We start from the raw sequence: 25,534 nt of genomic DNA on the forward strand, positions 1-25,534 counted from the left end.
ACAGCAAAGTGAAAGGATGAAGAACTATTGGGAGTCAAGAAAAGAAGGATTAAGATGAATGCACAGGGTTACTTTCCGTCGTCTTTAGATGGGCAAAATCGAAGAAAGAAGAACCCACAGTTTTATTCGTGTCATAGAAATGGAGGTGAAGTTTCCAGCGTTTCCATCGGCACTTCGGCTGTTATACTGAGAGCACAAGTCACTCCGACTACCTGGAAGAGAAAATAACTGCCACGGTAGCGCACGTTCTATGCATAAAATAGAATCCTATATTGGAAATTAAACTTTTAACAATAGAATACATATAAATTTCTAGTAAGTTTCATATATATTGTACCGAGAACGCCGCTACGAGAGAAGTCCGAAGTATGTTTGTTGAATTTCGCGCGAGGTGGAAGGTAGGCAGCCCGCCGAACGCAGTGACGTACCCAGCGAATGACGTGGCCGCCGTAAGCCAGCTATACGCAACCATATATGGTAATGTTCCAGCTTACACTCAAAAGTGCATTTTGCGCTACTTTATCGCAATTTCGACACTGCCATCCTAAAAACCATTACAATGGACGTAATCTGTCAAGATTTCAAGAAAATCCACCGAGTATTATAGGAGTTATAAGGGTAGATAATACCCGGGTTCAAGACACTTCCACACGGACGGGTATAAAAGGAGGACCACCCGACCTACGAATTCAGTATCTGTCACTCTGCCGTCTCTGTGACACGGGTGACAAGAGGAGTATTGTGTGTGTCGAACTTCTAGTTGACAGTCTTCGAAATCCAAGTATTGGAACTTCGGTATTTTCTCTAAGTGTTGTGTCGGGACTTTATCATGTTCTTGAAGTGCCTGATTGGGACTTTATTATTTTCTGCGAGCATCGTGTTGGAACTTTGTCATATTGACACATTGGAACTTTGTTATTTTTCGTGTGTCGTGATTGGACTTTGATATTTTCTTAAAGTGCCATATAGGAACTTCGTTATTTTTCTGAAGGCACTCATTGGAACTTAGTTATTTTCGCCAAGTGTCGCGGTAAGACTTTATTATTTTCTTAAGGTGACATATTGGAACATTGTCATCGGAACTTTATTTTCTACGAGTGTCGTGTTGGGACTTTAATATTTTGACACATCGGAACTTTATTTTCTTCGAGTGTCGTGTTGGGACTTTAATATTTTGACACATTGGAACTTTGTTATTTCTACACATTGGAACTTTGTTATTTTTTTGAAGTGTCACATAGGAACTTAGTTATTCGACGACGATTGAAAGGACTTTGAATTTTCACGAGTGTTGTGTACCACATGGAACTTACGTTTCGAACTTATTCGAACTTGTATTTTGTGAATCAATTTCTGGAACATTGGAATTTTCCGAGCGTGTAGGATGAACTTGTGCCCTACCAACATAAACTTTCGTGTGAACGATATGACTTGTTTTCCCAAGTGCCTCATTGAATTTACGTCTTGTAAAGACTGTGAAACTTAGGGGACGTTCAACATTACGTTTAATTGTGAAATATGCAATACTTTCCAAGTGCTGCACTGGGAATTGTGTTTTGATTCTTATCCTCATCAAAGACTGTGACAATTCAGAATACGCATGTCGCGTTCCCAGAAAGCCTAGAACTTTCCAGTAGTTTGAGTGAATCCATAATTTATGAAGTCAGACTTTTTCTTTCAAATATAATTTTCTTTAATGGCTATTTACTTCGCCTATTGACGGAACAAGACAGTTTCCGAGTACTATTTATTCAGTTCATTGCCAATGTGTTTTAAATCTTCAGAAACTATGCATTTCAATTTACAGTAAGCTTGCATTATGAACTTGCATTTTTACCGGTACAAAGTCAAAATCATCTTGTTCTTCGAGTGATTATTCCAGAACGTTTTGATTTAATATCTAGAGTGCAGTAACCATAATTAAAAGGTCATATCAGTTCAGACAGTGCCATGAATGTGTGGAGTGCCGTGTAGAAAACTCAAGTGTGAATTACGTCTCAAATCGAACCCAGGAACGTGTGCCAATCTTCGAGACATTCCAGAACGTCGAGACATTCCAGAACCTTGAGATATTCCAGAACTCCTCATCCGAGCAGGTGTGGTCCCTGCCCAGGCGATGTCCAGCGCCATCCTAGGACTCGGAGGTACCAACCAGCCACGACACTTCCATGCTGCTGTACGAAGGCGATATGAACTTGCGTTTGATGATCAATAAACTCAATTTATCAAAAGAATCTCTAAAATTGATGACTATACCCCTCTCTGTACCAACTCCAATGATAAAGCCACTCCCTAGGATAAGATCCATGCTCGTTAATTTAATATCAAGCGCCTTAAAGATATGAACACTTTTTACGGGTACAATATATACAACACATCACCCAAGTGTGGAAGTGTACCCTGGCGACCCTGCGGACTTTCTGATGGCATTTTAAACTTGGACGTTTCCCTGTGACATATTCGTTGTATGTGTTTTCATGCTGTCTTTTGTTTGACTTTATATTACATTTGTAAAATCTTTTTGTAATATTATATCATACGATAAATAATGACAATGGCACAATAATTAGAAGATATCGTGTATTGGCCTTTTTAAACTCGGATTACACAGTCCCTTGAAACTACAGCTATCAACAAAACCGTTCTCCCAGACATACACAGCATTTAAAGTAAACTGCAACTCTCTGCAGCTTAGCTAAGTTATTTCTAGGGTCACTGAAACCACCCTGGCTCAAAATGGATTTTAAAAACAAAACGTTATTTTTTGAAGTCTCATTAACCACTTTAACTATTTCCAGAAACGAAGAAGTGCCGGAATTTTGTCTTGAAGAGTGCTTTAACGTGCCAGTAAATCTACCGACAAGAGGCTAGCATATTTCAACACCTTCAGATTCCACGGAATTGAGCTGGGATCGAACCCTCCAACTTAACACAGAATGCCAGTCTACCGTCTAAGCTACTCAGTCAAGCTGTTTGGGTTTAGCCAGAGCCGGGTACCCATGCTGATGCCACGTGAGTTTTTAATGAAAACTTCCAAAATCTCGAGGAATATCTTTTTCTACCTGTTTAACTAACGTCGCGGTAACACATCGAAGGTTTTCGATGACGTAGGATGGAAAAAGTAGCGGCCGTTGCCTTAATTAAGGTACAACCCCAGCATTTTACTGCTGTAAAAATGGGAAAGAGGAATACTTTACTTTCCTTATCGTTGTGATTGTTTCCCTTCAAATTTCCTTATCTGCATTAGTGAACATAAATTATTTCAGAAAAGAATTCCCACTCGACGATCCAGTGGGCCTAGCAATAAAGTCATATTAAACATATATTTCGTTTATTTTACTGTGATGTAACTTTTACCAGTAATTGCTAAAACATTTATATTTTAACAATCAGTTAAAATTTGAAGTTATTACTTTTCAATCAGTAAGTATTTTTCAAGTTTAATATTAATTTATTAGTCTTATTAACTTCCTAACTCTGATTTATACAGAGGCAGTGTACATGTTAATGCTTCTTCGTTTTGTGGGGAGAAATGCTGAAGAGAAGGGATTCTGCTTGAAGATATCTCGCACAGTAGTTACAAATCCTTACACATTTCATTTGGGATTAATTTAACATGGAGTGGGCTCGTTAGAGCGAGAATACCTGAAATACTGTGTGGATTTAGCTCTCAACTCTCGAATTTAATCCGGTGATATCTACTTAACTTGCCCTTTTTTTTCACGGGTTGTAATATAAGATGCATTTTTCATAAGAGATACTTCTGCATTCTGCAAAATCCAATAGGCCGTCTGCGCCAAGAAATTTAATGTTAAATGTTAAGATCTAATCCCTATGAGGACTGAGTTATTCATTCTGCTCGTTCACGTGTGTTACACTACAGTAAAAAAACTCTACACACCGTCGCGAGTGAAAGGAGTCTTGTGCTCTGTACTCGATAAATTGTGAAAACGTTGCTTAGGACAATACTTAGAATAATTCAGTACTATTTTGAAGCAAATTTCTTGGAGATCATTCTTCGTGTAGTTTTCCATTATTTATGCATATGTATTTCAGTCATCTCTACTGTAAAATTATGTGAAGTACGAATACATTAACCTGATCATGTAACAGTAAAAGTTAGCTATTACATTGTATTTAATAGTTGACCGAGGGGGTTGGCTATGTGCTCTGGTTCGTATAGCTGTAAGTTTACATTCAGAAGGTGGTGGATTCGAATCCTGCCATCTGCAGCCCTGAAGATGGATCTTTCATAGTTTCGCATTTTCACATCAGGCAAATTAAAGCCATGGACCCGGCCTTCTCAGACCAACCAGTTACTTTGCGCTTTGCTACTTTATAACAGCAGAGTAGATTACTACATAATATAATCATACGTATAGCACAGTCAGTAAAACTGCGGCGCCAAAAGTGTGCGGATTGTTTGGTTCAAGGAGTAAAGGAGAGAGACACAGAAAACTGCAACACTGTTACCGTAAGTGGACTAAACTGCAACACTGTTACCCGTAAGTGGACTAAACTGCAACACTGTTACCCCTAAGTGGGCTAAACTGCAACACTGTTACCGTAAGTGGACTAAACTGCAACACTGTTACCCGTAAGTGGACTAAACTGCAACACTGTTACCGTAAGTGGACTAAACTGCAACACTGTTACCCGTAAGTGGGCTAAACTGCAACACTGTTACCGTAAGTGGACTAAACTGCAACACTGTTACCGTAAGTGGACTAAACTGCAACACTGTTACCCGTAAGTGGACTAAACTAGAATGTACGTAGGCCTATATTTACCCCCGTAGTCCCGTTTCCTGACAGGGGTCGGGGAGGTGGACTTAAGTTGAATATCGTAGTGAATGGAAAAATATCGTATTTGACTATAGCCAAATGTCTCATCTTATGGGTTAAGTAACGCCTTCCATAAAGAGAGCTGTTATCGACAGTGGAGCATGGCCTTTTGAAGTGAAATATCTCCATCTAAGTTACAAAATGTCACACTTTTCTTACGATTTATATTTCTTCTCTTTCTGGTGCACTTGTAACGTATAACAGTAGCAGTGCGATATCGAGGATTCAGTGATTTGATTAGAATTTTCCCCTGGATGATCTGTGTGATGCCAAGGCAGTGAATGGTTTCTGAGCTCTCTCCCGAAATACAAAAAAGAAACGTACCAGTCACCTCTGATTCCGACGGATTATTTTCAAAAAGGACACCTGTACAACAAGAATTCAAATGAGTTCAGTGCTTCGCGGATATGTTTATCTAAATTGGTCCTCTCAAAATGAGTGACAAACTTGCACTATCGGCTCTGCCTGTTGAATGCCAGACATGTGCTATACACACGTTTCCTTTCTTTCAGTTTTTCATAATGATATTTATTATACATAAACTGAAAAACCACAAAATTAACTCAACGAATATTTTACAAATTAATTTTATTAAGAATAGTCTCAAGTCATATTTACTGTACATCACATAATATCGACAAAATAGGGATAGTGAATAAGCATAATATTTTTCTCGATGAACGCATTCTTTTGTTCATAAAGTTGTTTTTCGATAAATGGGAATAAAATGAAAGTAACTCAGCCTTTCTCCTGACCATCAGTTCAGCGCCACGATGTCCGCATGCATCAGATTACATGTTTAGATTTTAATTCGTGAATATTCAAAACAAATTTTCCCTTTCCTATTGATGAAGGCTAAATATTTCGTTGGACGACATAAAGCACTTCCTCTTTTCCTCCCTTTTGAAATTACTCTCTTCATTCAGCGTGTCGTTGGAAGTTAAATTACCACCGTCAATTAGAGGACACGATAAATATTTACTAACAATTCTACCATCATATCATGTTCTTACTGATATTACATTTACCTCACTTGAAGGTCACAGAATAATTTTATTGCTAGTGGTTTTACGTCGCACCGACACAGATAGGTCTTATGGCGACGATGAGATAGGAAAGGCCTAGGAGTTGGAAGGAAGCGGCGGTGGTCATAATCAAGGTACAGCCCCAGCATTTGCCTGGTGTGAAAATCGGAAACCACGGAAAACCATCTTCAGCGCTGGCGACAGTGGGATTCGAACCCACTATCTCCCGGATGCAAGCTCACAGCCGCGCGCCTCTAACCGCACGGCCAACTCGCCCGGTGGTTACAGAATTAAATTAAGTGATTGTTCACACTATGAAGTGATGAATTTAAGCACCGTCGAGCGCAATAAAATTAACCGGCAAAGATATATTTAGTTGTACACATTCTCGAAACACGAGAATATTCGTAATTTGTGGTTAGCCGGTGCTTGAAGATATATTTGAAATCCTACTAACTGCACTATCTTCATCCCATTTCGGACAAGAGTATTTTGAAAGAAAGCCATTGCAATGTGGTACACTTGTAGGGTGAAATATTATAGAGGACATTTTGACAATCAACTTTAATAGAATAATCTTTTAAAACGGATGCTCTAAATTCTCATTTCATAGACATAGTTTGGTTACCTTCACACATGTGTATATGGCCCTGAGGTTCACTCAGCCTTCACCATAAATGAGTACCAGGTTAATTCCTGGGGGCAAAGGCGCCCGGGCGTAGAGCTAACCACTCTACCCCATCACGGGCCGCGGTTAACAATGGTGGAAGCCTTTACCTTCCACTCCTCCAAGGGCCTTCATGGCCTGTACGGAGATGACTTCGTCTTTGTTTGTCACACATGTAACGAATAAGCGTGACAGACTTAGGCTGGTGACAGATTTCATTACTTGATATACCTAATAGACTATATAAAGTCTGAGAAAATATATTAGCCTCACTCGGAGATGTGCATTGCCCTCTGAAGGATTGTATAGTTTTATCTACAAATTAGATGATGTATTTCTTGCAGCTGACTTCGCAACTGACTCGAAGATTTAGTCACGCACAGATTATTGGGACCATGTATTCGCCCAATCAGAACACTTACGAAATGTTTCATGTTTTCAGTGGAAGACATGGGGTTGAGTGGAGAGTGATGCGATGGATGGAGAGAGGCTGTGAGGCGCGATCAATAGGGTATTGAGAACGCTGCTGCATCCCTGGGGATTGATTCCGAGCTCGAGGTGATTACGGTCTCTGTTGAAGGACTGAGGACGACAGACGAGGGAGACTTAGCCGCTAAGAAGAATCACAATTCCTACTTAGCAGAACAATACTCTTTCCATTTCACTCTGTACCTGAAATTTGTATCAAATATCCTTTTGCATTTCCTTGACTCAGAATTTCCTCGCCTACATCGCTCAGTTTACCATTATTAATAACAGTTATCATCTTTGTTAATCATCCTGGAACTTAAGCTCCTCGAGAGTTGACCCAGCCGCGAGACCAGAACGTGCACTAAGAATTCTATGCGTGGAATCCTGGTGTAATGTAGTCGTACAAACAATGATGTGTGAGTGCAAATTGAAACACTCACAATATGTATTTAGTGTTCTAACATCTAAAGTACCTGAAGACCACGCACTTCATTTCCAGGAATGACAGCGGACTGAGGAGTAAGAAACTGGCATCAAGTGATTAGCCACTCAGTGAAAATGATATAACGAATATATAACCAACTATTTTCTTTAACCAGTGTTTCTTGGTCAACTGTGTTGTAAATAAGTGAATCTAAAGTTAAAATTGTCTCCATCCTCCGGATACTCCTTAGATGCAATAAATCTCTATTTAGTTTGTACGTTGTACCTTGAATTCCACATAGAATTAGTTGCATTAAGTGAATTGCTTTCATTAAACAAATGAGGTGCAGATCGATGTCTAGAAATTGCTCACCACACACTACACTTACGCGTACATCATACAGTATGTCAAACGAACGATTATTCAGAGTTCAAAAGGACCGAAGTGGGCATTTTGTTGTGAATAAGAATTTAAAGGGAGGCTAAAAAATCAGCAATTCTTGGATGCAGGTCAGAACATGAAAATACATAATGAACCCTCAAGTTACGCAAGAGTATTGGTAAAACCTGGGCCGTAGCCAGGGGGGAATTACTAGGCGTTAGCTCCCGCCCCCCCCCCCCATGGAATTTTTACAAAAGGAAAATTAACAGAAACTGACAATAAATTAACAAACATTCAGAGACATAATTGTAAAACCAGGAGGTCTGTTGAATCTATTTTCTAAGAAGCCTCTAATATTGGATTTTATATTGTAAACTGAACATACAATTCGCTGTAAAACTGCTGACCTTGATCGTACTATTCTTGTTCTGTATTTTAATGTAAGATTTTGCAGTGTAGCAATCTAATTATCAACAAAATTCACTTGTATCAGTGTCCTAACATAGACTCCGCCGAGGCTTACGACAGTCTGAGGGAAAGGAGCCTATTTAAGGTGAGGTACAGCAACCATAACTGTAGTTGGTTTTTGTTGTCTGGACAGACTGATTTCCTCGGATCGAGTAGGGGTTCATTAATCACCTTGACATACTGTACATGTACATAAAGTACACTCAACGGCACGAAAATTGGCCGGCAAAGAAATATTTAATTGTGTACGTTCTCTAAACGCGACGATATTCGTAAACTGTGAATAGCGGGTGGCCGAAGAAGTGATACTTGGAATCCTACCACCTGCACAATATGTTCATCCTCTTTCAAACAAGGGATTTTGAAAGAAAGTCATGTTCTGCGACAGACAGTTTTCGCGCGGTTGAGTGTACATGAAACAACAGCATGATTCAACCCGGAAGAAAAACGAATAATAAAACAGACCGTGTAAGCTTCACGTCGAAGATTGTGATAACCTAATCATTCCACCACAGTGAGGAGATTCGTCAGTGCCCTGAGGAATAACTACCCAGTTAGCGCAGCGTTAGATTGACCGCGTATCACAGCACAAGGCTTGGAACTAATTTAACACTGAATAGAAAATACCTCAACATCAGAGGCAGCTCCAACAAACGACAGAGACAAGTTAGAAGAACTCCAGTGAAAAATTAACTTGCCCTTAAAGATCGCAGTAGGAAACCTCTGTAAGTATGATACACTGACTGACAGAGCAAATGCAACACCAAGAAGGAGTGGTCAGAACTTTATGCCAATTGCAGGGTAGACTGACGTCACTGAGGTATGCTCATGATGTGAAATGCGCCGCTGTGCTGCGCACGTAGCGAACGATAAATGGGACACGGCGTTGGCGAATGGCCCACTTCGTACCGTGATTTCTCAGCCGACAGTCATTGTAGAACGTGTTGTCGTGTGCCACAGGACACGTGTATAGCTAAGAATGCCAGGCCGCCGTCAACGGAGGCATTTCCAGCAGACAGACGACTTTACGAGGGGTATGGTGATCGGGCTGAGAAGGGCAGTTTGGTCGCTTCGTCAAATCGCAGCCGATACCCATAGGGATGTGTCCAAGGTTCAGCGCCTGTGGCGAAGATGGTTGGCGCAGGGACATGTGGCACGTGCGAGGGGTCCAGGCGCAGCCCGAGTGACGTCAGCACGCGAGGATCGGCGCATCCGCCGCCAAGCGGTGGCAGCCCCGCACGCCACGTCAACCGCCATTCTTCAGCATGTGCAAGACACCCTGGCTGTTCCAATATCGACCAGAACAATTTCCCGTCGATTGGTTGAAGGAGGCCTGCACTCCCGGCGTCCGCTCAGAAGACTACCATTGACTTCACAGCATAGACGTGCACGCCTGGCATGGTGCCGGGCTAGAGCGACTTGGATGAGGGAATGGCGGAACGTCGTGTTCTCCGATGAGTCACCCTTCTGTTCTCTCAGTGATAGTCACCGCAGACGAGTGTGGCGTCGGCGTGGAGAAAGGTCAAATCCGGCAGTAACTGTGGAGCGCCCTACCGCTAGACAACGCGGCATCATGGTTTGGGGCGCTATTGCGTATGATTCCACGTCACCTCTAGTTCGTATTCAAGGCACGTTAAATGCCCACCGCTACGTGCAGCATGTGCTGCGGCCGGTGGCACTCCCGTACCTTCAGGGGCTGCCCAATGCTCTGTTTCAGCAGGATAATGCCCGCCCACACACTGCTCGCATCTCCCAACAGGCTCTACGAGGTGTACAGATGCTTCCGTGGCCAGCGTACTCTCCGGATCTCTCACCAATCGAACACGTGTGGGATCTCATTGGACGCCGTTTGCAAACTCTGCCCCAGCCTCGTACGGACGACCAACTGTGGCAAATGGTTGACAGAGAATGGAGAACCATCCCTCAGGACACCATCCGCACTCTTATTGACTCTGTACCTCGACGTGTTTCTGCGTGCATCGCCGCTCGCGGTGGTCCTACATCCTACTGAGTCGATGCCGTGCGCATTGTGTAACCTGCATATCGGTTTGAAATAAACATCAATTATTCGTCCGTGCCGTCTCTGTTTTTTCCCCAACTTTCATCCCTTTCGAACCACTCCTTCTTGGTGTTGCATTTGCTCTGTCAGTCAGTGTATTTGCGGTAGATGGGTGACATTTGGTGTCTAGAATACAAAAATGTATTTCTTCACAAATGTATGATATAACCACTGCTTATGGTTTAAGAAGATCGATACACACGTTAGTATGTAAAGCAAACGAAGAATTCTTAAAGGGCAGTTTCCTTAAATACCATTAGCCTATTATACATTTCACGCATTAGGCTATAGTAGAAATGAGAGGACGTTTCTCACGTACCAGGTAATCTTAATGATATGATTTGAAATGTCCCTAAATTAAAATATATTTCAGTTTGAAGAACGTGTTAGCTAAATAGCATAGTCATTTTCTTCTCGCCACGGCGGCCTCGGGTCGAATCCCGGTCAGTGCTTGCGAGATTTTAAAAGAAATATCACGTCGCAGTGATTCGGATTCCATGTAAAGCTGAAGCTGCCGTGGCTATGATCATGATATCAACAGTCGCATGAAACTACAAGATTCCTTAATTGCTTTTTCATTTCGATTACAGTCACGTTTAGAGGGCTTCAGAAAACAAACATCGCACTCTTCAACATTTTAAATCTAAAACATTGATAATAATAATCTAAAGGTATCTTTCTCAACTGCTATCTAAGAAGTCTCACTAGAGATTAATCTCAAACGATATTCAAAACCATTTGCGGCTAGTTAATCTAGTGTCAAACATCTAAGCATTGACTTGCATAGACCAGCAACTTTCAGAACTGAAGTGTTTGTGAGGGTAAGTACGAGTAGATCCACTAAATGTACGACTGCATACTTATGCGCAAAATAAATCTTCCATTATAAATGTAAATGCTACTGAAAGTTGCTATTTTATATAAATGTATTGTACCTTACCCTGTCCTTATGCCTATGGCCTAGCTCAGCGGAGAAGCTGCATGCATCGTGCGGTATAAAAGCGGAAAAAATCTATTAAAAATTCACTTAAAACAAAATAGGACAGGTGCAAGACTACATATTTTAGTAAATGAAAAGTCACTGAAATAAGGGTTGGAACAAAATTTACTGTACAAAAAGCATGAGTAAATGCGATAACAAAACAAAACTCTTAAACAAGCTTACAAATTTACAAAGCGAAATACAAATCTCGACTTCACAGGAGTGAGTCGTCATGAGGGTCACGAACCTAGTCAATACAAAGTTGTAAGTGGTGAGTAACGAAGGTGAATATGCAATCTCGCGGACTCAATCAGATGAGCTGTCTATGAGTGGCATACAGCCATGAGTTACCTATACATTGCATTGATACACAATAAAAAGACTCGCGTCTCGCCCAAATATTTACAAGCGAATCCCGAAGTAGCACATACATAAGAAAAAGCACATTCATCCTTGGAACTGACACACTATCCCACAAAACGCACTGATTCTACTATCTCGGGTCCGCCCGGATACAATTGGACAGGTCAGAACCTGCGACCATAATACAGCGCGTGGTGTGATACACTTAAACGAAGTCGTATACAAAGACAAATGCAAAGACAAAGTCACCTCCGTACCGTCCGTGAAGGCCCTTGGAGGAGTGGAAGGTAAGGGCTTCCACCATTGTTAACCGCGGTACGTGATGGGGTAGAGTGGTTAGCTCTACGCCCGGCCGCCTTTGCCCCCAGGAATTAACCTGGTGCTCATTTTTGGTGTAGGCTGAGTGAACCTCAGGGCCATATGCACCTCCGGAAGTGGAAATCTCGTTTCTTAATTTTTTGGACTTCCTGAAGGGGGTTCGAACCCACGTCTTTCCGGAGAACCGAGCACGCCTTTACCGCCTCAGCCAGGCAGCCCCCTCGACGTCGTATATACAAATGCAAAAATAAGACAACCAAATAAACAAGAAAATAATATATACCAACAAATATAACAGACTGAGAATACAACCTGTAAAAGGAATACATGTAAATACCCTTCATATCACGTCATGATGTCCTGTCTGCACTCACAAAACATCATCACACGTGTCCGCCCCAAAAGTGGGCGAGTCCTGGGACGCCAATGGTGAAGGTTACAGCTGAGCGGAAAATGCAGTGAATGAGCAATGGACATAAACAAACTTTCACTGCAGACAGGCCGACCGAGTCTAGCTTACTATAATGACGGAAATTTCCGTACGCACCCCGGGGATCCTTCGGGTCGCCGACACTTCGAGTATCTGCTCCTGACACAATACATTTGCCCCAGTGGCTCGCACAAATACGTTTCAACCGCACAACAGGCAGGAAAATAAAACGCAAATTACCATTCCTTGCAATTCAACTTCTGCGTCAATAATATCGCCATCCAAGAGCGAAATAACAAGCCATATATCACACAAATCCATACATCGGCACTAATGGCTTATCATATCTAGAGTAACGCAGGTTCATATCACTGAGTTCGATAGCTGCAGTCGCTTAAGTGCGGTCAATGTCCAGTATTCGGGAGATAGTAGGTTCGAACCCCACTGTCGGCTGCCCTGGAAATGGTTCTCCGTGGTTTCCCATTTTCACACCAGGCAAATGTTGGGGCTGTACCTTAATTAAGGCCACGGCCGTTCCTTCCCACCCCTAACCCTTTCCTGACCCACCGTCGCCATAACACGTATCTGTGTCGGTGCGACGTAAAGCAACTAGCAAAAAAAAAGTTCATATCTCGGCTTACCTCGTGATTACCTCGTGATTAAATAAAGACAATGGCATCGTAACTTGCACCAAACGAAGGCTGCTCCCGAAACAAAGATAAATCAAGCACATAATCATTAAACTAAAATTCCCACAAACCTTCTAATCAAATCTATATATATAAAATAAGAGTTTTGTCTGTACATTGCTCAGAATTTGAAAAGAATGGTATTTCTGTATCGGTCATGTCCACAGTAACAAGGAAATGCACTTTTTACTTTTCCGTAATGTCTGTCTGTCTGTCTGTCTGTCTGTCTGTCTGTCTGTCTGTCTGTCTGTCTGTCTGTCTGTCTGTCTGTCTGTCTGTCTGTCTGTCTGTCTGTCTGTCTGTCTGTCTGTCTGTCTGTCTGTCTGTCTGTACACTAGAAAACGGCTAAAGAGAATTTAATGAAAATCGGTATACAAAGTCGGGAAATAAATCGCTGACAGAAATGGTAGTTTAGGGGAAGGCCTAAAAAAATTTAATGTTCTAATATATATGTTATTAGTAGACCTGTCGTAATGCAAAATGGTATTCGAAGCCGAGGGATGAGTCGCTACAATCTAGGCTATAAATAATTTTATTCACGCTGAGTGAAATGGTAGTTTAGGGGAAGGTCGTAAATGTAATTCTTAAATATTTACGTTATGAGTGGTCCTATCTTAACGAAAATTGGCATGCTTAGTCGGAGAATGAGCCATTATAATCTAGGCTATGAATCATTCTATTCACACTGAGTGAAATGGTAGTTTAGGCGAAGGCCTAAAATTTTATTCTCAAATATTTAAAATATTAGTGGTCGTATCGATAAATACTACATAACCAAAGTTATATAGAATTACATTTCCGACCATTTATGTCTTATACATTTTTACCGTACCGACTGTGATAACACAGACATTCATGAAATTGTAATTTTGTTGCTAAGTCCATATCAGTGCGGAGCCACGAGAAAATGGGTTAAAAGAATTTAATGAAAATCGTTATATAGAGTCGGGGAATGAGAAACAACAGTCTAAGCTATAAACAAATTTATTCACCCTGGATGGAATTGTAGTTTAGGGGAAGGCGCCTAAAATGTAATTTTTAAATACCTATGTTATTGGTGCTATCGAAAAGTATTACATAACAAAAGTTAAAGGGACTGCAATTTCCGATCATTTATGTTTTAATCAGTTTTACCGTACCGACTATGGTAAGAGTGGTATTTCAGAGTCGGAAGAAAACTAAATGTGAAGACCTACAATATCAAAAGCGCATAGCATTGATCAACAGTAACAATACATTGACCATTGTTTGATGTGATGTTCTTTGTCTCTGATGCTGCCTCTCAACTCCGATAGATGGGATTACTGCTGCGTACCGAGTATAACAGCCTGACTGAATATTAGCGGGAAATAGCTGGGGAGTTAGAAAACTTTCTTCTTTAGCATGTAATTCCTCTGGTTCATACATTTTCTGATACAGGTGGTACGTAACGCACAGGTTCATCATAGTATTCCAGCTATGCGATCCCTAATCTGACGCGCTGTTTCGAATGAGCAGAGTGCATACTTAAGGCAGAGACTCACTTAGTAGTAGTAGTTGTCACCACCCACCATTCTGCCTGGAAACCTCGGCGCGAGCACATCAAGAGCCTAAGCTGACGTCTGTCCGAGCTTGCACCCTGTTGACCGCCAGCTCACCGTCGTCGCCCGCCAAGAGCCAGCTTGCCCACTCGCTCTCGCCGTCGCCACGAGCCCTTGCCCGCACTCTCCGGCCAGCCAATCAGCGTCGAGCCTGCCAAGTTCCCAGCGCGGTCCGACTTCCTGGATATACTCTGGGTCCAGTCGTTCCGCGGTCTCTCATATTAGCACCAGCTCTTTGACAGGCCACATATCCAGCCAAGCCACCCAGCCCTAGGGCTGCCCTGTACTATCAAGCAAATTTGTCCAGTACTCTGTGGAACGCCTGCTCGTGTCTTGTCCCGGCGTGATCCGTTCAACTATACCTGACACGACAGGTGCCCACTGAGCGCGCTATATCTGGTCCTCTTCGGAGTTTGACCCACCCAGTACTCCATTCTCACCTCTCCCCCCCTGACCCCCCCACCTGTCAGGTCAATCCCGGTGGACTGAGTAGCTGGGACCCTGATTACCCCAGCCATGTCCCATCACGTAACCGCTAAGGCGCGTCCTCTTGTCCTGTCGGACCCGTCCACCCCTATATTCACCCCTGTCTCTGAAACGCCCTCCCGTAAATAATCTGCTTCCAAGTCTCCTCCTGTTACCAACTCACCCAATCCCAAAAAAACCAAAGACCACTACCGTAAGCTTCTTTTCCACTGTGCTCAGGATCTTGATACCCGGCTCCTACCACTGGTCCTCCCCTCCCCCCCCCCCCCCATGGTCGATTTCCTCTCTGCCAGTAAATTCCGCCAGCTCGTATCCACAGCCATATCTTCTATCTCCGAGCATATCCAGCTGATGCAGGAATTAGAGAACGGGTACGTAATAATATTTACGGGCAATGAGGAAAGTTTTCAAGCCCTTTGGAAGCAGCTTGCTCAACTCAAGCTGCTTCCATACACTTGCCGTCTCGAAGCCTCATCTGTGGACGCGAGCTCTCAATCTGATATCACCATCCCTCCTGACCATCACACATCCACACTCACTAACACTACTCCACCTACCGAACCCGGAAGTGAGGCCCCATTAGCCTCACAACCGGCCAAGGCCTCATACTCTCCACCACTTACCGAATCCGGGACTGAACCCGGAAGTGAGGCCTCATTAGCCTCACAACCGGCCAAGGTCACGGACTTCCCACCATCTACCGAGTCCGGAAGTGAGATCCCATTAGTCTCACAACCGGACAAGGCTACTCTCAACAAGTACACTCAAACTGGGAGCAGGCGTAACAAACCTGCCTCCCGGTTAAAACCCCCACCAACACCCAACACTCACAGTACACCTACACGCCCCCGCCCCTCCACACTCATTACACAGTGCTACAATTGCCTGCAATTGGGCCACTCTGCGGCTTCATGCTCAGAGGCTACTAGGTGCAACAGATGTGGTGGCGCTCACCGCCACACTGTCTGCACGATTCCTAAAGCCCAGGCGAGGTGCGCTAACTGCGAAGGCAGTCACGCAGCCTCCTACCCTGGCTGCCCCTACCTGAAGCGGGCAATTAAAGCACATCACAAACAGTCACAACACTTACATGCACACTCCTCACACCCACCTCAGCCTCATCACCGCTCGGTCTCCACCTCGAACCCTACTCCTCTGCCTACCCCAAACCCTGCCCTGCCAAGTTTCGACAACTCCACCCTCCTCAACCTACTCCTCATCCAATTACTCTCGTCCCTTAACCAGCCCATGCCAAGCCGCCAGCTAATTATTAGCTAATTCCCCCCCCCCCCCGTTCACACACACCGCCCTGTACCAAGTATTAACTCCTCATCTTACCCCCTGCTCCGCCTGCACTCTTTCGGACTTCCCTAACGTTCCTCCTAAAATTAGGCTCACTTCTCACAACCAGTTATGAAGCAACATTGGGAATAGTCACTCATTGGATGGGTGACCATCCACCTGATGCTGCTCCACTTTCTCCGTTGGCCTCTTGTACTAGAGCTCCAACGACCCCATCCAACCACTGCCCTATTAAGGGCACCCCCTCCGCCCCATCTGGGGCCCAGGCCATATCCTGGCCAGTTTGATCCCTTACTACAATCCACACCCATTCAACCCGTTATGCCACTACATCTTAATGACTTATGAAATAGCACTCAAGGCCTCAATAACGGTCGAAGGGCTATAATCACCACTGGTCCCCCGGGACCTATGGAAATGTGGCTCCAGTAGTAGTTGTAGTAAGGCCTGATATAAATAACAATTTAGGCCTATTCCAAGAGCCGTTTTTTAATTAAAGTTTCTTTCTCTTTACTTTTGTTAAATTCTACATTCATTTTATTCCAAACTAGCAGTGAAGAGTGGGTTTCTCCTCTTGGTTGGAGGAAAAATTTGTCTCTAAGTCAGATAGATTTTTCCGCCGCCAGTGTAGTGAATTAAGATTTTCCGTATCATCGGGTACTCCTAGGAAACAGATTAGTAGAAGGGCATAGTTTATGCCGTGGGAGTCTCTACCATTCGACCCCCTCCCTGCCGAAAAATTACGAAGGTTGTTCACGGATCATGGCTATCTGCGGCTTTGATCATTCCAGCTCTGGAACTTTGGATTGTTAGATCGGCAGCGTAGTCCTGTTCGTTAAAAGTGAGAAAATGTGCGGTTTTTCATTTGATCGAGTATATATTATACGATATCATTGCTTTTAATCGCTACTTTTCAACCGACGTTTTTGTAATGACCTATGTTGACTTCAGTTAGGAAAACCACAAGGTCAGTCTCTCTGAGAATCCAATCCCGTAGCAAAGCACGGGTACATCAGCTAGTCTAAATATAAAACACGCGTGTCGTCAGCCCAAAATCGAATTACTTTAAATAAAATGAAAAATTGTTTGGTTGAAGGAGCTACACCAAATGAATGGAGAATTGCTATAGTAGTCCCTGTGTATAAAGGAAAGGGTGATACACATAAAGCCGAAAATTACAGGCCAGTAAGTTTGACATGCGTTGCATGTAAGCTTTGGGAACGCATTTTTTCTGATTATATTAGGCATGTTTGCGAAATTGATAACTGTTTCGATAGAAGGCAGTTCGGTTTCAGGAAAGGTTATTCCACTGAAGCTTGTAGGATTCCAGCAAGATGTAGCAGATATCTTGGATTCAGGACGTCAAATGGACTGTATCGCGATTGACCTGACTAAAGCATTTGATAGGGTGGATCATGGGAGACTACTGGCAAAAATGAGTGCAATTGGACTAGACAAAAGAGTGACTGAATGGGTTGCTATATTTCTAGAAGATAGATCTCAGAGAATTAGAGTAGGCAAAGCGTTATCTGACCCTGTAATAATTAAGAGGGGAATTCCTCAACACAGTATTATTGGACCTTCATGTTTTCTTATATATAAAAATGATATGAGTAAACAAGTGGAATCAGAGGTAAGGCACTTTGCGGATGATTTTATTCGGTATAGAGTAATAAATAAGTTACAAGATCGTGAGCAACTGCAAAGTGACGTCGATAATGTTGTGAGATGGACAGCAGGCAATGGCATGTTCATAAACGGGGTTAAAAGTCAAGTTGTGAGTTTCACAAATAGGAAAAGTCCTCTTAGTTTTAATTACTGCGTTGATGGGGTGAAAGTTCCTTTCGGGGATCATTGTAAGTATCCGGATGTTAATATAAGGAAAGATCTTCATTGGGGTAATCACATAAATGGGATTGTAAATAAAGGGTGCAGATCTCTGCACACGGTTATGAGGGTGTTTACGGGTTGTAGTAAGGATGTAAAGGAGAGGGCATATAAGTCTCTGGTAAGACCCCAACTAGAGTATGGTTCCAGTACATGGAACCCTCAGCAGGATTACTTCATTCAAGAACTGGAAAAAATCCAAAGAAAAGCAGCTCGATTTGTTCTGGGTGATTTCCTACAAAAGAGTAGGGTTACAAAAATGTTGCAAAGTTTGGGCTGGGAAGAACTGAGAGTAAGAAGACGACCTGCTCGACTAAGTGGTATGTTCCGAGCTGTCAGCAGAGAGATGGCGTGGAATGACATTAGTAGACGAATAAGTTTGAGTGGCGTCTTTAAAAGTAGGAAATATCACAATATGAAGGTAAAGTTGACATTCAAGAGGACAAACTGGGGCAAATATTCATTTATAGGAAGGGGAGTTAGGGATTTGAATAACTTACCAACGGAGATGTTCAATAAATTTCCAGTTTCATTGAAATCATTTAAAAAAAGTCTAGGAAAACAACAGATAGGGAATCTGCCACCTGGGCGACTGCCCTAAATGCAGATCAGTGTTGATTGATTGATTGATTGATTGATTGATTGATTGATTGATTGATTGATTGATTGATTGATTGATTGATTGATTGATTGATTGATTGATTGATTGATTGATTGATTGATTGATTGATTGATTGATTGATTGATTGATTGATTGATTGATTCATATAAATAATGAAAATATGTAAAAGATTAATTAATTGAAAAGAACAGGGCATCGCGTGTCTCTATTGTATATTATGCTTAAAATATAGATTAACTCATCTGATTGTCATGCGGCATCGCCTCCAGCTCCCAGTTGGAACTCGTTGTTGGCTTAAGCCATCATACTGGCTTGGACGTTGATCGTGGAACACCGGCAATCGATCCCCTGGACTGCCATCTGCGTAGTCATCTGCGTCTTGCTTGAGCTAATATTTTTTGGAGTTTGTTGATGTAAACAGAACACCCTTCTTGTTATTTGCCTTGTAATAATCACGCCCGACACTGTTTACTAATGGACAAATCTCACTACTCTTAATTTAGTTCGTTAAAAGCAGCGCCTATTAGGTTGAAAAACCAGTCACAGACAAGTTCATAAGACATACTATTAGTGCGACCCGCATTCAATATATCCGCGAACTCGATTATCTTTATATAATACAAATACACAGTCTGAGCTCGGATAAGATATATACATCTGAATATACTGTTTATAATCCACTCAAATTCGTATGAACTAATTACTTTCTGTAGCAATTTGAAGTTTACATAGTTCTACCAGTTAGACAAAGGTATGCAGTCTTACAGTCGAAAGCAAGTGTTATGCACGGCGCACTGACAATCACAGACGGACAACGGCACTCAAGAAAATATTACGAATGAATGGGAGTGAGCTCGCCGGCCTCCTTCGCTTTATAGGTGCAGGCATTGTCCGTTACGGTCGGTGAATCTCCACCCGCTCTTGGTGACGTGGCAGTTGCTCTTCAACGGTCGTTTGAATTTGAACACACAAATGTAAAATCTGCCTGGATCTTGTCGTAATGATATGATAACCTTTCCATAAATTTAGCAAACCCCTAATATGGTCCGATGTCTCTTATAATTGTCGCTTACGTAGAAATTTCTAGAACAAGCGACGATCTGCCCAACCTGGAGTGCTCGTACTTGTCTGCGTGGACCTGGAACACTCAGCTCCACGTGACAAATTCAAAGTTTTCTGTTGCACTCCCACAACAGCTCTCTCTCTCTCTCTCGCTGACTGGCTTCAAATAAATTAGTACTAAACGTTCTTTGCGGCCGGGGTCTACATGAATACTCCCACGGTCCTGTAATCGCTCTAGGGGATGATTCCTCCCTAAAACACGGAGTTCAGGCTCCAGTTTGCGATGTATTTAAAATATGCTGGCTAAATAAATGATGAAAAATGACCATGCCATTGCTAATATGATGAGGAATCATTATGTCATTAATATACATGAAGATCCCATGAGGACGGGCTTGATGATTACTGCATCGTAAACAGGTGATACGGTTCAGTATGCATGTATTTTGATAGCCCCTATATTCGGTATTTTTTTAAACTGTGAAGTTCACATATTACCTGCTATTCACCTTTTTTAGATCGATGAGAAACATTTTACGAGTACAAACGTTACACTATTTTACACTATGTAAATATATAAGGATGAATCAAAGTAAAGTGAGCCAACAAATGTGTATAAGGAAAATACATCTCCCTGTCAGAAGTATAAACATCTCAATGTTCCATGTCGGTAGTAGTCCTCGGACTATCGGCACTTTTGTGTTCTCGAATAGTTCGTAATGAAAAATATGATTCCTTTACGCCAATATATGTGCCCAAATACCAGTCCGGTAGTGCATCTTCATGTCCTCAAATAGTTTGTAATGACGTATAAAATTCGGGCAATCGTTTATTGAAATGCAGCAAAATTTATATTCAAATATCCTAAGTTAGGTGTACTCACACAGTATCGTCATTCAAACAGCGTAGTAAGATGGTTTATAACCGATACATGTATCAGAAAGGTTATAGACAAATGGGCTGCAGATGAATTTGTTTCTGATGTTGGGTCTACTGTCAGTCGATTAGCTTAATTTGTAAATCATTGTATGCCTAATTGTAAGTCTATAAACATGTCATTATACATACTGAATCATAATTAGATGACCTACAGTACATTTACCAAAGTAGCTATTATAACATATCCAACATAAACATTTATTGAACTCTAAACAAAACATATAAATAATAACAAGTGAAATGCAAAATTTTTAAAATAAAAATAAATTAAGGAACAAATACAAATTAATGAGTGCGCGAATCTCACTTGTATATTGTTTTACGTGACTAGATTTCACGATCAACACTCACGGAGAGTGGTGGTGATTATTGTTTTAAGAGGAAGTACAACAGCATTCACGGGGAGGGATAGAGACTAGGAATTGTAAAGAGAAGGCGGTCGTAGTCTGTTTCGAAAGGCCCATCCCAACCTTTCCCTGGAGTTGAAATAGCAAACCGTGGAAAATCATCTCTACGATGGCCGACGGAGGATTCCAAGACGAGGACTGCGAAGTCGAGCACTTGGGCTTCAATATCGGTCTCAAGTAACATGCAAATGAGTGAATAAATTGGTATAGTAAATACTGCACGGATACGTAAGATATCGTGACGAATAACTTCTTGTAATGCGAGAAATTTTACGCAAAGGTTCAGTTGAACCATGGAATGATGGAATAGGGCATAATATAAGGTCTTATCACCACCGTATGTGTAATCAAATTATTATTATGATTGTTTATTTTTCACAAATTGCAGATACAATTCAGGTATGGTGAATGGAGAAAGGGCATAGCGCCACATACACGAATGTGCCTCCATCCCCACTTAAAATTACAGTATTAAAAAAATCACAGTTATAGTCTACAGAATGTGTTTATATACAGTTACCGTATTTACGTAAACGTATTATTTACAAAATATTCACAAGACCTGTTCAACATTCAAGTAATTCTACTCTCTCACACACACATATACTTCAGCTAGATCGGCTAATTCATACCCACATACAGTCTCACTCACTCATGATCACATAGACTTTCATCCATTCTCCCATGTATACTGAACATTCACACAGTAAAAAAAAATTATGTTATCTACAGATGGTTTCGTTATATACACATTATTTTTACCTCGTTACAAAAGTTTTCAGCAGGTAGTTCTTTTATCTGTGGCGAGTGTTCATTCCATAGCCGAGCAGAACGAATAAAGAAGCCACTTTGATATGATGCAGTTCTTTCAAGTGCGACTTATCTCGACCTATGAGAATAACTCATCTCTGATAGGATGTAGGCTACAATCCTCCACTAATTGACGATATGGCTCATTGTTTACATTTCCGGGCTGAGTAGCTCGGGTGGTAGAGAGCAGACCTCCTGAACTCAAGTTGACGGGCTCGATCCCTCCTCAGTCCGGCAGTATTTGAAGATGCTCAAATACGTCAGCCTCATGTCGGTAGATTTACCGGTACGTAAAGGAACTCCCGAGGGACGAAATTTCGGTGGTTCCCCGTCTCCGAAAACCGTTGAAGGAGTTAGTGGGACGTTAGGTCAATAACATTATTATTTTTTAAATTGTTTAAAACTTTCTGTACGTCGCGCCGACACAGATAGGTCTTGTACCGACGATGGGATAGGAAAGGCCCAGGATTGGGGATGAATCAGCCGTGGCCTTAATTTGCCTGGTGTGAAAATGGGAAAACACGGAAAACCATCTTCAGAGCTGCCGACAGTGGGGTTCGAACCCACTACCTCCTGGATGTAAGCTCACAGCTGTGCGCCCCTAAGCGCACGGCCAACTCTCACATGATTGCACATGGCCAGTTTCCTGTTATCTTCGTTAGGGGGGTCTGTAACTTCATGGAGACAACTCGCCCGGTATTATTATTATTATTATTATTATTATTATTATTATTATTATTATTATTATTATTATTATTATTATTTACATCTACGAGCCTTGCTAAGCGCTCTGGCTCTAGTCTTCACGCACGCGAGGTACAACAGTAGACTATGTTAAATGTTTACGCACTGCATCTATGACACAACAACTCTAAGTTAATCTCATTTTGATTATATTACTGCGGAGTATTGAGAATAATTTTGCTTACTAGATTTATATATAAAGGCAAGGAATGAGGCACTATTCATTTTATCAGCGATGAGTCGTCAAACGCTATAGAGTGCAACATTGAGCTACTACATTCGGTGTTCCGGCGGCTTCGAGAGAACCTTAATATCTGTCAGGCAATTATGAAGTGCAATGGAACTACTGCTGTTTCGTGAAATAACCTGCGATTGTTACATTTGAAGCAAGAAGGAATACAATTTCAGGTTTAGAGCCGCGAGGATGATCTTTGTCGAAAGATTTACCCGGAAAATCCAGTAGCCCATCAGTAAGTGCGACGTCTTTCCTCACCGTCGTCTGCTTGCAACCGTACATCCGTAATAGCCATGAAGCAGAGATTGAACTGAATTGATTCATCGAGCTCTAACACAAACGATCGCACAAGATCAATTTCCTGTTATCTTTGTTAAGGGGGAGGTTTCTGTAACTTCATGGAGACATAAGCCAAGATATAAGTCTCCCATTTTCCTAAACGGTATCTTCTCCCATATATTTAACAGATAAACGACGCTACTTGCAAGAAAATGTTGTGAGCTTTGAATTCGAAGATATGAATTTGTGGAGTTCTTTGACTATAGACTCATACGTCACGATAGACGCACACTGATTAGACCATAACTGGAAGAGGTAGCTTTTCACACTCTCAACAGTGGATACTGGTGAATGGGGTATTACTAACAAATTAAGCGGGATTTTTACGTTTTTGTTGTTGTTGCTTGTTGTTTAAAGGGGCCTAACATCGAAGGTCATCGGCCGAATTTTTACGGACAACGCCAGCGACATCACGAGGACAGCAAATGTTCCCCATCAAGGGCGTGGTGTTCGCTGTACTGCGTAAACTATACAGCTCATTGTCTATAAGCTTTTTAACGTAGCGGTTGGCAAAGACGTAATTGCTAAGGCATCAGTCACACATTTCAGACATTCAACTGTGGCAACTGCAGTACTGAAATATAATCGACGGCAGTTGAACCTTCCGCAAGTGAAACTTACTCAGCGATAAAACCGCCTTAATCTGTTAGTAATATTTGTTCAGAGACCGTGATAGAAACTGTGATAGATCACGTTTTCAAATGCTTGTGAACTGTGTATATAAAAACTGTGTTTTCTGCAGCATGGACTGTGAATGTTAATTTAACGCCGTAAAATCAGTGTAAGAATAGAACTGTGCATTACGACGGTGTGTGATACTAACATCCGTAATATTCTCAATAGTGCCAATTGCACTTTCCGTGTTCCGACATTACTTCCACGAACAACGGAAATCTTGGCAAAAGTGCTACGAGATCCTGCTACATTAAACGTCACTTCCAACGAGGGATTTACATGGTTTCTTCGGTTATGGTACCCATCAAGGGACGTCGACGAGGGAGATAAACGTGGTATCTTCACTGAACATCGCAGGTGCTGAGTTCGAGTCTTCGTCCGCACTCCGCGGAATGTTTCAGACACCGTACAGCACAACTCCAACATGTGTAAGCAGATCTTCTCGCAATCTGAGTGAGTAATCACAACTGACTGACTTTGTACTAAGCACTTTGTTCAGTATAGTGTTCTTACAAGTGCTGCGTGTGGATCTTAATTCATAATTTCATCGTCAGTTGAAAAGTTCATATTTTGCTATAAATTCCTTTCTAAAACATTAATTAGTTGAAGTGCTTTATTCACTTCATTCTTTCAATTTAAACAAACTGAAAGACATACTGCAAGAGTTCAAATATTTAATTTATCAAACTTTCCATGACAAGTGTGAGTTTATTTTGTGTTTCAAAATTTAGAAAGACTGTAGGTCAGCACCTTAAATGATGAAGTGATAATTTCCAAGGTGCTAGGCAATATTTGTGTGTGTTTGCATTTAAAATTAGAAAGACTGTAGGCTACTCGTGATCTATAGAAGAACAATAATTATTTTTGAAATTCTCAAGCGAACAGACGTCAAGAAAATCATAACATAAATCTTTTCTTCTTCATTTTTGTAAATATTAACTACCAAGTTAAGTTGCAATTGTAGGGTGATATATCTGTGGCTATTATTAATACATTTTATAGAAAAAAGAATTACCATCTATTATTCGCCCTGTGATATTATCCGTCTCTGTACCTGCTCCAAAAAACACCGGACACTACCTGAGATCCTTCCCATGCTCAAACCCCACAATCATTTCCCGGTACAGTATGTATGTATGTATGTATGTATGTATGTATGTATGTATGTATGTATGTATGTATGTATGTATGTATGTATGTATGTATGTATCGTCCCCGTAGCTAGGTCAACGATGAGCAAAAGACAACTCGGACGTGCTCACTAAGGATTGGTAATGATCAGAAATTGTAGTGAATCACAGGGAAAAATGATGAAGGATTTGGCG

This window comes from Anabrus simplex, chromosome 2 (genome assembly GCF_040414725.1).
Source record: "Anabrus simplex isolate iqAnaSimp1 chromosome 2, ASM4041472v1, whole genome shotgun sequence".
Classification (NCBI taxonomy): domain Eukaryota; kingdom Metazoa; phylum Arthropoda; class Insecta; order Orthoptera; family Tettigoniidae; genus Anabrus; species Anabrus simplex.